Raw genomic sequence first — 14,095 nt, forward strand, 5'->3', positions numbered from 1 at the left:
TTTTACTATCAGAGTAGTTTTTGCTAGAAGCTGCTTCTCACCATCTGAGAGGGGGAAAGAGGGGAACAGAGTGTGTTTGAGGGTCTGGGAAGGGTTAAGCCAGCCCTAAGTCTGCAGTATCTCCTATGAGCTGTGTATCCCCAGTGTGGGCTGTAGGGACAGATAAAACATAAGCAGTGGAATATGGGTGGCAGGAATATTTACATGATTTATCCTTTCACCCATCCCCATTGTTCCATAGCTCCACTCACAGGTTGCCCTGGAATCTGTGACCTTTCAGAGTTTCCACAGTTCAAAAGGCCATCAATGCATTGTACTATGCTCCTAATTTCTAACACAAGTGCAATAATTTAGCAAACAAGTGTTTCATGGGCACGCGCCCCTTGCCAAAAACTATGCTGAATAACAGACATTAAAAAATGTACTTAACATGACTAGTGTACTATAATAGTAGCAGCAAAGGAGAGAGAAAACTTTGTCCAATACCTCTATTAGTTATGACTGGTTCTTTAATAATCCACTATTTATTATTATTTGATTTATTTGAATTACAGTAGTACATAAAGGCCCCAATGGAGATCAGGGTCTCATTGTACAGAGCACTATAGACAGATACAGTGATAATCCTTGTCCTGAAGAATTTACTATCTAAACAGACAAGACAGACAAAGGAGTTATTGTTTGTTACAAAAATGGGAAACTGAGGAAGAGCTAGATTAGGTCACACAGGAAGTCTTTGGCAGAGCAGGGTACTAAATCTAGATCTTCTGAGTCTGAATCTAGTGCCTTAACCACAACACTTTCCTCTCTTAAAAATAACTGATTTTCTACAGAATAAAATTTTTAAAGTCATACTTCAGTGACCAATAATTTAATGGATATTTACTCTTATTTTATGGATAGACTCTTCTCCCAGTACTGTTGTAATACAATTATTTTCCGTTAAGTCAGAACTTCCATCTTTCATTTATATTCCGTTTAATGAGAACAAGAATGTCTGAAACTGGGGTAGATCTTCAGTTTTAGACTGATGAACATGAACAATGTAAATTATAGGAAAACTTGTTGAATATTCCAGGCTGTAGTATCTATAGATTATACCTTAAGAAAAACTAAGCAAGATGTTTTACTGGTAGAACTGTTGACCTATTCATATTGAGCCCAAAGGGGAGTGGAGTACTTTCAGTTTCCATAGCCAGCATCTCTCAGGAGGTGCTTCTCATTTTAAAGCATCATGCCTAGGATTAGCTAAAATTTGATGAGCCAGAATTTTAAACTCAGTGGTGTTACCTGAAACAGAATCTCTCATTTTCAGGCTTTACTGATGATGGAGCTAAGAGAGAGCCTCACAAGCCGAGGTCTTTCTGTAGAGCTCAATAAATATTGAGTAAAGGGTCAAAGATGCAGGGTCTACTTTACAGCACTTACATTCATCACATTTCCACATTTGTGTTTCCTTTCAGATGTGACTGTCAGTTAGATGAATTATGACAAGTGTTGCCATTTAAATGCAAACTTTGCTGAATTTATTCAAGTTTGGCTGTTTGGTGCAATGCTCAGAGCAAAGAAGGAACTATTTGCATGAGATAAATGTTTTTCATTGCACTTGCATTATGACGTTTGCTTCAGTGGAATTCCTTTCTTTTTTAAAACAAAAGGTAGATGATTGTCTATTTAAATTCAAGCTATAAACCTACTTTCTTCTTTAGATAAAGTTAGTGAATGTCTATCTGCTGAGAGGAGGAAAATACTTTTTTCTAGTCTTACAGTTTCAAAAGTTCTATTTATGTAAACAAAACTTGTCTGATAAATTCATGTATTCTAAACAAGGTACTTTGTAAGTCTATAAGAGCTTCTATTTCCAGCTCAGTTGTTTGTTATTGGATGTTGTGGGAACTCTCTAAGCATTCTTGATATCTAGAGATTTAAACATGGTCTGGAGGAGAAAAAAACAACCAACACAAAAACAAAAAAAGCTTCCTGTAGCTTAGGTGCCCTGACTGACCTTTCCAATTTCTCATTTATTTTGCATACATTATTTCACTAACCTCATAAGAGAACTTAGTGGTAGAAGTCTAAAATCTACTCAGGAAAGAAGGCATTTGTTCTGGAAAACAAAACGTGAAGCGGCATGTACCACTGTAGAATGGTCACATTCTAACAGAGACACTCCAGATTTATGTCAGAGAAACTGAGGGCAGAATTTGACCTAGTGTTCTAATCAAATTCCCTTGAAATTCTCAAAATATTCATTTAACTCCTGTTCCTTACCACAGTAGAGCTGTATTTGTGCAGACTCACCTTTATTCTTCCAGAATCAGTTGCCTAGCTAAATTGTTCAAATCTCTGTTCCAAGGTTGTCTTGTTTTTCTTCCAGATCAACTCTGGCAAAATGCCTTTGATACACCCTTTAATGGGAAATGCTTGAACAGAACTCTTCACCACATATGACCATAAGAAATTATTTTCAAATAGCAAATGATCTAGAGCAGATACTTCAGGACCTTAAGTATCACTAAGGAGGATTTTTACCCTCATACAACCTTGAATAGCTTTATGCATTTATTTTGCATATCAGCTCTGCAAAATTGGGTAGATATAGTAGGTAGGTAAGGTTTTGACTTTCCTCTGAAGTATAAAATATTAGCTACTGCAAGAGTCATGACAGTATATGAATCATAGAAATACTTTTTGGAGTTATTTGGGGTCATCATAAAATCTGTTCTAGGTGGGTCTACATTCAGAAAGATCAATGCAGTTAATACAAGCTAGAAAAAAAGCACACAATTCTAATTTAGTTTCAAATAGGTGGGTAAGGGATGTAGAAATGAGTAATTTAGGATCATGTAAAGCTTGTCTCAGGGAGAGATGTTTGCAAAAGGATGGCTCTGGGTACATCAGGCTTGTAAGAAGCCCATTTTGTATGATTCTGGAGTGTTTACGAAAAATCAGTTCTTGTATAAAAATAACCAAAGGAGAAATTGGTGGGGGAGGGGAGGGACATATGCCCTACATATTTTTTAGATCCATTATATTCTTACTGTAGGAACTGGTCCAAAAATGAAAGAAAATCTTTGCTGTAGGTTATGGACTCCCATATCCCTTTCTTAAGCCTTTACACCATTATATCGTTGATTGTTGGGTAAAGTTGGTGTTGGAAAAGTCTGTTCAGTTTGGTGGGACTGGGTCATGCAAAGCCTGTAGTGGATGGCTTGGGAAGGAAGGAAGGAAATCTTTGTGTGGCTTCCCCTCAATGAAAGTTTGTTTTGGTGGCTTCATTTATTGAAGAAACAATTTAAGAATGAAATGGCCATTCTGAGAAGCTTTTTGTTACGTATAAAGTAGGTTCCAAATCCAGCAGCTTCAGCTCACAGAAAGTCTACGCTTCAGATTGTTCTACATCTTATAAAGCCTATTCTGCATGGTTCCAAAGTAGGAAGGCCTGTTCTAGGTCCAGTAGACTTCCCCGTGCATGTGTTAGGTTTGCAAATGCCAAGTGCTTAAGCACTAGGTGTGAAACAATTAAACTTCTTAGAACCATAAGTTTGAATTCCAGCAACACCCACCTAAGTCCTTCATCCTTCCGAAGTAGACAGTCTTCCATGCACTTAACTATGTGAGCATTTTTTGAATGACACCTTAGTAGATGAGGTCCGAGCTGCTCCATGTGGACATTGTATATCACATGACAAGGATAAGATGATAAATAATAGTGTTTGTGTGAGTGCATTTATGTATGTATGTAACTAATATTTATAATTAAAATACATTTTAAATCAATAAAAATAATGCATTATTTGAACTGTCACATGGTATTTTTCATAAGGTAGGGTGTGGTGTTGACCAAAAACGTCCCAGCCTACGCTGTTCTGCTCTTTTCTGTTCTGTTATGCTGTAGACTAGTTGGCTGCTATCTTATTCTCCAGACATAGCTGACTTTCATTCGTGCTGTATGTACACAGAATCATAGAATATCAGGGTTGGAAGGGACCTCAGGAGGTCATCTAGTCCAACCCCCTGCTCAAAGCAGGACCAATTCCCAACTAAATCATCCCAGCCAGGGCTTTGTCAAGCCTGACCTTAAAAACCTCTAAGGAAGGAGATTCCACCACCTCCCTAGGTAACCCATTCCAGTGCTTCACCACTCTCTGAGTGAAAAAGTTTTTCCTAATATCCAACCTAAACCTCCCCCACTGCAACTTGAGACTATTACTCCTTGTTCTGTCATCGGGTACCACTGAGAACAGTCTAGATCCATCCTCTTTGGAACCCCCTTTCAGGTAGTTGAAAGCAGCTATCAAATCCCCCCTCATCCTTCTCTTCTGCAGAGTAAAACCATAAGACCAGTCCTGTAATTGAATCTTAGCAGGTTGAAGTTAATTGTATTCTAGGCAGACACAATGGTCCACCTACACAAATTCAATTGCATGAAGTAATAGGTGGTCTTTTAAGGTAATTTTTTTTATCATAAATTATGTTAACCCTGTAGGAACTGGTCCAATAATAATAGGAGATATACCAGGCTCCTAAAACTGGAAAGGACCTTAAAAGGTCATTGAGTCCAGCCCCCTGCCTTCACTAGCAGGACTAAGTACTGACTTTTGCCCCAGATCCCTAAGTGGCCCCCTCAAGGATTGAGCTCACAACCCTGGGTTTAGCAGGCCAATGCTCAAACCACTACGCTATCCCTCCCCCTGCCAAATCCCACCAAAACTTGCTGTATTATTATATCATTATATTTTGTATATAGAAAGCAGGTCCTAGATCTTTCATGGTCGCAGAGTCTGTTGTGGGGATAATTCTGGCATTAGTGAAGTCATGGAAAGCTGTTTCTTGGTAACTTCATACAGTGTTAGAGGTTGTGAAAAATATTCTTGTAAACACGGATATTGGTTTAGTTAGGTTTTTAGTATGTCCCTAAAGTAACAAACCAAGAAAACAGTTCTAAGAAATGACAAATGAGATTATAAAAAGGTTAAAAAAAAGCATATCAATGCAGAAATCCTCTGAAGTGTTTATAAAAGCTATATCTAGGCATATTAATAGATTCACTTTATCCAGCAGTTGATTTAATTGTCTGTTTAATGGCAGAGATATAGCTAGTAGAGCCATGCAGACTTTTAACTCCAGTATACACAGTTGTTCATGCATACTCCCTCCTATTTGCACATTTCACTGCTCCATATTATATTTTAGCAACCAAGTAAGAGTTTTGAAAATTGTATAGTGAGTAAACTGTGTTTAAAGATTTTGTATAATTTATATAGGCGTATTGGAAGTTTGTTTACCATCTGCCAGCAAAACTTATATAAAAGATAGCCTTACTCAGGGTGTACAATGTATAAGAGTTCTCTGAAACAGCTTTTGTGTTGTAACATGTTTGAGAAACACTTTTGTTCAAGATAGATGCTTGATTTGGTATCTCATTCTAAATCAGAAATGCATACTGGTGGTGTGGGGGGAAAAACATTTTGTACATAATATAACCTAGCCTACTGGATATCTTTTGTGGCAATATATTTTAAGACAACTGAATTGTGTACATATGGAAGTTGGAGGCACTTTTTATGTTGCTTCTCAGGAAAGAGGACAACAAAAAGTAAAATACTTTCCATGTTAAATTTGTACTGTTAGGAATGAAATTGTATACGAAGAGTTGCTTTGGAAAAATACATGCTACTAATGAGACTTTATAACCTACTTCACACCACTGGAATCCCTATAAAAAATTGCAGCACCTTGATCCTATAGGTGACCCCAAACTTTGAGGAAGTAAAGATCTGGATTTGAACTTTGCATATGGCTCCTTTCTTTGAACTGAACCAAAACTGTGTGCACACTCCCAGTCTTCAAGACATTTTGGATCTGGTTCCAGGCTTGGTGGTTTGTACATATCTCTATTTGAATGCAATACCATATTCCAGATACTACTTAGTGTTACCTTTGATGTCAAAGCAAGCATAATACAATGGCAACACAATGGCGTTAGAACTAATAGAATACGCCAAGTCATTTAGAACCCAGTCTTGTAGCTCAGATGGTAGATGCAGGAACTGCTACCCTTGGGGGACAGGGAGGAAAATGGAGCCCAGGCTGGATCAATTCCCCCTCCCCTCTCCATATTCCCTCTGCCCTATCCAGAGCTGTGCCAGGTAGCCCCCTCCCACTTTAGGGGCATTAAAACCCAGGTGGTGCCTTTCCTCCCCTCCCAGTTCCTCCTCCCTCACAAACATGTGGCCTTTGGGGGGAAAAAACCACAGAGAGGAACCAGCCAGAGCATTCAGAGAGCTTTCTACAGTTCTGTCAGGACTTTTATCTGACTTGTGCTGATTGGCTGCTTGCTCTATTTCTGTTCCCTCCTTCCCCTTCCTCACAGCCTCCACATGTCAGCTCAACTCTGCATATGCTCTGTCCCACTCACCCTCTTCCCTTCAGTATCCCCTCTGCCTTCACTCTTCTTCCCATTTTGCTTATCTCCCCCATCCAAACGTGGAACTGACCTTGCCATCACATTGTTTACCCTGATGGTGTGTGCTTCTCCTTCCCCCAGTCTGTCTCTGTCTTGTCTAGGTAGATTGTCAGATCTCTGGGGCAGGGACTGCCTACTACTCTGTTTGTACAGGGCCCTTGGGCACTACCATCATATAATAAATAATAATCACAAGCAGGCAAAAATGTCAGTGAAGTCAAGGGGGAGGGGTTGGTATTTCAGGCATGGTGCCTCCAGCTGTTAGACACTGAATAAGCCTGAGCATGGCCCCTGTGACAGAAAATAGCTCATGGATGTGGATCTGCTGCTTCTTGTTGTCCATTATTTGTATTGGCCTAGCACTTGGGAGCCCTAGTCATGGACCAAGCACTGCACAAACACAGAACAAAAAGATGCTCTTTGCCCCATGGAGCTTACCATCTGTGTTTAAGAGGAGACAATAAATGGCAGGACTAGAGATGGGCTGAACCAAAACCCCAGATCCAATGCACCTGAATTTTGGAAATTTGAATTCGGAACAGATATGCTTGCCTCTCTACTAACTATAGAATGGGCTCAACCAGGATGCGCCCAGATCCAGCTCCACCTCCCTAAATTTGGAGAAGCTTGGATATGGAATCCTAAAATTAAAGCCTACATTAATGGACAACTTTCAAAGCAGATTAGATTTTAAGTTAAACTGAACAATGATAGTACATCAAGTAATGGCAATAATTTAAAATGTACAATGAAGCCAGCAAATGGCAGTTGAGACTTGCAGATAATACAGTTTAGTCTAGGGGAAGTGGCTGTTTTGCTTACATTTGAGTAATCTATGCTTTTTTTATTGCTATAAAGTAAAATTACCAAATATAGAAGTATTAAAAGGAGAATGCTCTGTGTTTCAAAGTTAGGGTGTAGTCTCACCTCGTTGTACTGGAATTTATGCTCATAAATTGATAAGAACACACCCCTTCAACTGCTGTTCGCAGAAGAAGCACAGACTAAAATGGAATAATGGGTAAGGAGAGATTGAAAGATAAAATGTTAAGTGGGAAAGAAGAACTACTGAACTAAATTGAACCATATGAAGGTAAATGACTTACTAGAGGATTTCTTCCCCCAGGAAACAAACACAACCACAGTATGTTTCACATCTGCAGGATGCTACCACCATCTTTATTTAAGGGACATGGATATTGAAACAAAGCTGAAAGATACAACATTGACGTATAGAGGAGTGATCCACTGCAGGATGAAATGTCCTAAATATAACACTTTTTGAAACATGTCATCTTCTTCATGAGCCAAACATTCATGCAAAGTTATCATCTATGTAAAACAGTGGTGAAGATACTTTCTAGAAGACTTACTGGTTAGGTATAAGTGCTTTATCCTACATCTTGTAGGAATTACCTTCCCACATCAGACTAGTGGTCTATCTAGACCACTAACTATCTAGACCACTAGCATTGAATCTCTGATCATTGTGAGTCCCAGATATTTCAGAGGAAAGTGCAAGAAACTCATTGTCTGGGTACACGGCAAGAAGGACTGGAGACACTTGTTATGTATTGTAATCAGGACACAACTTTATTATATAGATGTCTGGGACTACCTGGCAGATAAAGTGTACAGTGCAGGCAAATCCATACTTATTCAAATCAATTCTCTGGGGCTTCCACCAGCCCCACTTTGTTTCCATCCAGGTCCCCCAGGCCGACCCATGGCTTGGACCTTATCATCCACCACCCTGGTAAGAAGGTTAAAGTGGGCTATGAGAACAGGGCAGGGTAGAGGGGTTTGGCTCCCTGCCGTACCAATCAGAGGAGTCCCCAACCCCCTCCCTCATTCTGTTCCTTTATCCAGTACCTCCTTTTAAGTCCTTTACCAGGCCATTTATCTGGTCACTGGCTGTCTTCCCTATGGAGTACCTGCACTGGACATTCACCCAACCCCATACAAAATAAGTTGCGACATATGGTCTACCACCTTTTCTTCTCACCAGAAAAGGTCCTCCATCACACCTGCTGTGGAGAAGGCGAAAAAACCTCAGTCCACCGAAGCCAATTCTGGTGGTACGGGAAAAATTCCTTCCCAGCCCCCCTTTAAAAGGAGCAACTAGCGTAATGCTCACAGCAGGCCCTAACCCAGCCTGCCATTCACCTCCATGAGAGGAGGGAGGGTGGGTGCTGGCTTCCTCGCTGTGTGGAACAAGGAGACTTGCCCCACCCAGGTTTCATACCTTTATGCCCTTCAGACCTCACATTCCTGGGAGAGGAGGGGGGAGTCTGCTGCAAAGCTGACCACCGATCACCTCCTTCTCCTCCCCTCCACCCCCCATAAAGCAGAGCTGTCCTTCCTGGGTAAGCCCCAGACAAACTCTGCCCCACCTTAGTTGTGGTGCAGTTAGTATAGGTCAGCTATAGAGTAATCAATCTACAGGCAAAGTTTCTTCCTAACCCCCATCAGTAAGGGGTTAGTTTATAACCTAAAGTAAGTTGGTTTATTCTCTTCTAAATTTTTTTTTAAAATCCTGTCCAGTGGCACGCTGACTGCTCTTATTATTCATATTGTGTAATCTGTGTTTTGAATATTGTTAAGCTCCTGACCTCAGTGCTTTCTAGTGGCAATGAGTTCCATATATTTGTTATGAACTGTGGGAAAAAATTCCTTTAATCAGTTTAATTTTTTTTGCATTTTCATGTAATTGAATGCCTCCTTGTTCATGTATTATGAGAACAGTATAAATAGTAGTTCTCTGTTTACCTTCCAGTTCCAGTGTTTTCATCTCACATGGTACAAAGATAGCATGCACCAGAACATTGCGGCTAAATGCACTTGGCATACTTTTCATACACATCACAGATTTCCTTCCTGATTGCTTATTAACTCACATTTGTTGCCACTGTTTTGTTGCTTTTCTTGATCCATTTGTGATGGTCATTCTGAAAGTTAATATGAAGATGAATATTTATGCAGGGTAGCCACTCTCAGGAATACAACTTTTCCAACTTAGTTTGAAAACATGTGCAACTTCACTGAGTTAAGAGCCAATAGGCATGGCTTGCCAATCTTAATGATGGCCAAAGTATTGCAGTGTTTAGAAAACGTTGTCACTTATAAGCCAGATAACAAAGATGGAAATTCCCTATTCTGCTATTTCCTTCTTCAACTTCTACATAAAGATGATGTTGATTTTCCAGAGTATGAACTGAGAAAGACTGACACTTGATGGTAACTGTGGAGTACATATTATAACTGAAGGGTGAGTAGCACCCAGAACAACCAGTAAGGATGCATTATGCAAATGAACTAAATCAGTTCTGAGATGAGCAGAATTACCTCTGATATCACAGTCCCACTTTGCAACTCTAGTTTTTATAGTTTCATTCAGGCTGCTCTATACACCACAGACTCAGAAGCAGTGGACAAACCTGGAGGTGGAGTAGCAATTTTAGTCCCATCTGGAGTCAAAACCAGGAGGTTCTCACTCAAAACAAAATCCTTCAAGTGTGTTCACATAATCTGAGACACCAGAGACCAGGCTAATTTGAATGTACTGCTAATCTATAGACCCCCATACACCTTGGTTTCCCTGAGGGGCTGATTGAGACACTGTCTGACATGGTGATGAAGTTCACAAAGTTCATTGTCTGGGAAGACTTCCGTGTCCAGGCACTGAAAACGGGTCTAAAAGAAAAGCACAAAACTACCTTTAAATTTCTCCCGTTCAGTCTCTGGATGCACAGATGAAACAACAGGCCATACCTTGAGCCTTTATCTTTGGATGATACGTGGGCATAAGGAGTACAAAGACCTCCTCACTGGTTTGATGACTTCCTCCTTTCGGTGGAAATCAGAACTCTCCTTGTCACGTGGCAAGAACTGTGGCTGACTTCCCCCCAAAAGATCATATAAACAGCCAAATCCCAAAACTTCCTTAAAGAAACCTCTCCCTAATCAGGAGGCCAGAGTGTAGAATCATTAGTGAAGCTGTGATCATGGAGATAGGTGTGATCAGTGGAGTGCAAGGGGAGTGTTTTGGTGCTGGGTGTCTGGCCTCAAAATGCTCTGTCACCTGGCTGTCCACATGCATCTCCATGGTTCTTGGATTAACTGTGACAGAAACAGCATAAGGAACAAAGATTCCGAGATGGTCAAACATTTAGATTACACAGAGAGACTCTGGCACAAGGAATTATTGAAAAACCTGTGCCACTTTGGTACAGGATGGAAATAGATTCTACCACTCCTCTACCGTAGACATAGAAAAATCACACACTGCAGATCTCTTCCAGACTGTGAACTGAAGCTGTCTCCACTCAACCCTAGAAACCAGCACTTCAAGCTGCAAAGAACTCTCGCCTTATTTCACAAAGATGCCCTCTTGGGTCAGAAACAGCAGCCTGAAGAGAGAGCTAAGCACACAATACCCTCCCTCCAAGAATTTGACGCATCGACACCCAAATACTAGTTCTGGAAGCATTAATGGCAGTCAGAGTTAGCACCTGCTACTATAATCCCTGCCATGCCTGGCTAGTAAAAGAGTTAAAAATATTTGGGATCCCCAACAGAGAAGTAAACCACCTTCTTGGAAGAGGGAAAAATACCCCCAATTCCAAAGCTTGCAACAAGGTTTAGTATTACACCCATACTAAAGAAGCCACCACTCAGTGTCTAACCCCAATTTTCTAAGCAAGCTGATTCAGAAGTAACCAATAAGAAATCATCAGCACCTCCTATCAATGGCCAGCATTCTGGATCCTCGTCAGGTGCCTGGCCAATGCGCAGGACACAGATAGCACTTGTTGAATGGATGGATAACTTCTTGTCCATGGACATGGGATATACATCGATACTCATCCAGCTGGTTCCCTCTGCAGTGTTGGCTGAGTGGTTGATCACCAAATACTTCTGTCTCACCTCCAAGAAGCTGCAGGGATCAACAGAAATTACTTGAAGTAGTGCAGATGTTTTTCCTCTCAGATCAAATTTACAGGCTCATCAGTGAGTAACGACTTCACCACTTCTCAGAAGTTAGGTCAAGACTGTGGAACTCTTTACCACAAGAAGATAGAATGGCTATTGATTTAATCACTTTTAGAGCTAAATGCCATCATTTTATGTATTTATTTTAAAACCCTACAGTCAAAACAAACCAAGTAAATCCTCCCAATTCAAGGAGGAAAGGGAGAGTGAGTTAGTGAGAGAATCTTTTAAGATGCTCAGATACTACAGTGACAGAAGCAGAATAAAAACCTACCTAGGAGGTTGCTCATTCCCTGAGAGAGAGAGGGAAGAACCTCTCTTTTGCACTGAAGAGATGTTAGTTGGACTATGAGGTGTAATTATTATGCCATTGCTATTCAAAGCCAAGCAGGATACAGGGTGCTCCAGGTATGTAAAAGCATGACTAGCGACTATCTGGGAAAATATCTGTGTTTAGTGAGTTGTCAGGCTGAGTACATAAGAAATCCATATCCCCCCAAAAAGTAAGTCATCTTTTCAGTTTATTGATACACCCCCTTGAATACACATTGTGCCCCATGGAGCAATTACCACCCACTGATAATACTGTGTGGAGGAGAACAGGGATAATTTAAACTGGGGCTGCTTTACTTTCCTCACTTCTTGTCCATCTCCTTGCATTTCTTTTGCAGGGGAGCATACTGAGAAGGAATCTTGGTCCTGACCATGTGTAGATAGTACAAAATGATAATTAAATAAATCACCTGGTGAGCATGAAGCTTGCATTGAAGAGCATGAAAATATTACAAAGCTCCATTTTGCCCCTGTAATACTGCAGGGAAAAAACCCTTGTTTACACCTAGGCTGTAACTTCCTGTCACCTGGAATTCCAGCAAAGTATGTGTGGTAAATTTTCAGACATTTTTCTGATGACTTGGCTCATCAATTTATGTTAAACAGAGTGTCTTCCTGTTCCCAAACATATAGACATTTAAGCATTGTCTCACCTTTCAGTAATCAGCCTGTAGCTATGTTTCCGCAAGCGTTGTGCATAAGATTAAAAATTACCACACAGTTAACTAATGTTCTGTTTAGCATTTTCTCAAAGAATAATTGACATGCATACACAATCAGTGCTGTCCATACTAACTTAGGGTATGTCTACACTACAAGACTATTTCGAATCAACTTAATTCGAATTTGTGGAATCGACCTTATGAAGTCGAAGTTGTGTATCCACACTAAATACACTAGTTCGACTGTGTGAGTCCACAGTAACGGGGCCAGTGTCGACTTTGGAAGCGGTGCACTGTGGGAAGCTATCCCACAGTTCCCGCACTCCCCGCTGCCCATTTGAATTCTGGGATTTCCCCCCAATGCATGCTGGGGGGAAAAATGTGTCGAGGGTGGTTTGGGGTAACTGTCATCATTGAACCGTCAATCATGCCCTCCCTCCCTCCCTCCCTGAAAGCGCCTGCGGGCAATCTGTTCGTGCACTTTTCTGCTCAGTGACAGCGCGGGCGCCACAGCACTTTGAGCACGGATCCCGCTGCAGTTATGGCCGTTGTCAACTCCTCGCACCTTATTGTCCACCTCTTCCACAGTCAGCTGCTGAGAAATAGGGCTACTTTTCAATGGTGCTGCGAGCACTGGTGGACCATGGGGGACGTTTTACCAACATCAACGTCGGGTGGCCAGGCAAAGTTCATGACGTGCGTGTTTTCAGGAACTGTGGTCTGTTTAGACGCCTGCAGGAAGGTAGTTTCTTCCCGGACCACAAAATAAGTCTTGGGGATGTGCAGATGCCTATAGTGATCGTCGGGGACCCAGCCTACCCGCTAATGCCCTGGCTCGTGAAGCTCTGTGCAGGCGCCTTGCACAGCGACAAGGAACTCTTCAAGTACCAGCGAGCAGTGAGCAGCATGACCTGTGACTGTTCAGTTTCTTTACAGAGAAGCTGAACCTGCCCCTGTTTCTTTACCAAGTGACTGTTGACTAGCATCTGCAGTTACATACCCCGCCCACCCCACTTCCCCAACTGCCAACACACGTTTAAAAATAAAATACATGTTCCACTGTAACTTTACAAAGGTTTCTTTATTGATGACTTTGCGTTACAGGGTTGAAACTGGGACACGGACTGTGCTGGGTAGGGTGTGCACTGATGTAAAGACCACCTGTAAACTCAAGGAATGACAGGCTCCTGCTCCCAGAGCGGTCTGCAGTGCCGGACTGGATGTTTCAACGGAGCCTGCCATCCCTCCTTTTTGGGACTCTGTGTGCGGGGGCTATGTGGCCTTTTGGCGGGGGAGGATGGATACAGATTCCTCTGCTGCGTGGCTCTGTGATCCAGGACAGGGACCGTTGCATGAGATCTATAACCCCCCTCCCCCGCTACAAAGTCATGTACCCCCCCACCCACACAGAACCTGCAAACCACCTCCCATACCGACCAGGGTGCCTACTGACTGCAGTGTGTGTGTGACCTGCTGCTGATCCTGCCCCCATGTCTGTACCCTGGTAAAGGTGATTGTCCTGTCAAATTACCAACCCCCTTCCCCCCCTTCAAACACAGTCTCCTCTAAAAGAACATGACGGAAACAGTAATTAACAGAAAAGTATTTTTTATTATCAACTAGACAGTTAGGGGATGAA

Source organism: Mauremys reevesii, linkage group 11 (genome assembly GCF_016161935.1).
Source record: "Mauremys reevesii isolate NIE-2019 linkage group 11, ASM1616193v1, whole genome shotgun sequence".
NCBI lineage: Eukaryota > Metazoa > Chordata > Testudines > Geoemydidae > Mauremys > Mauremys reevesii.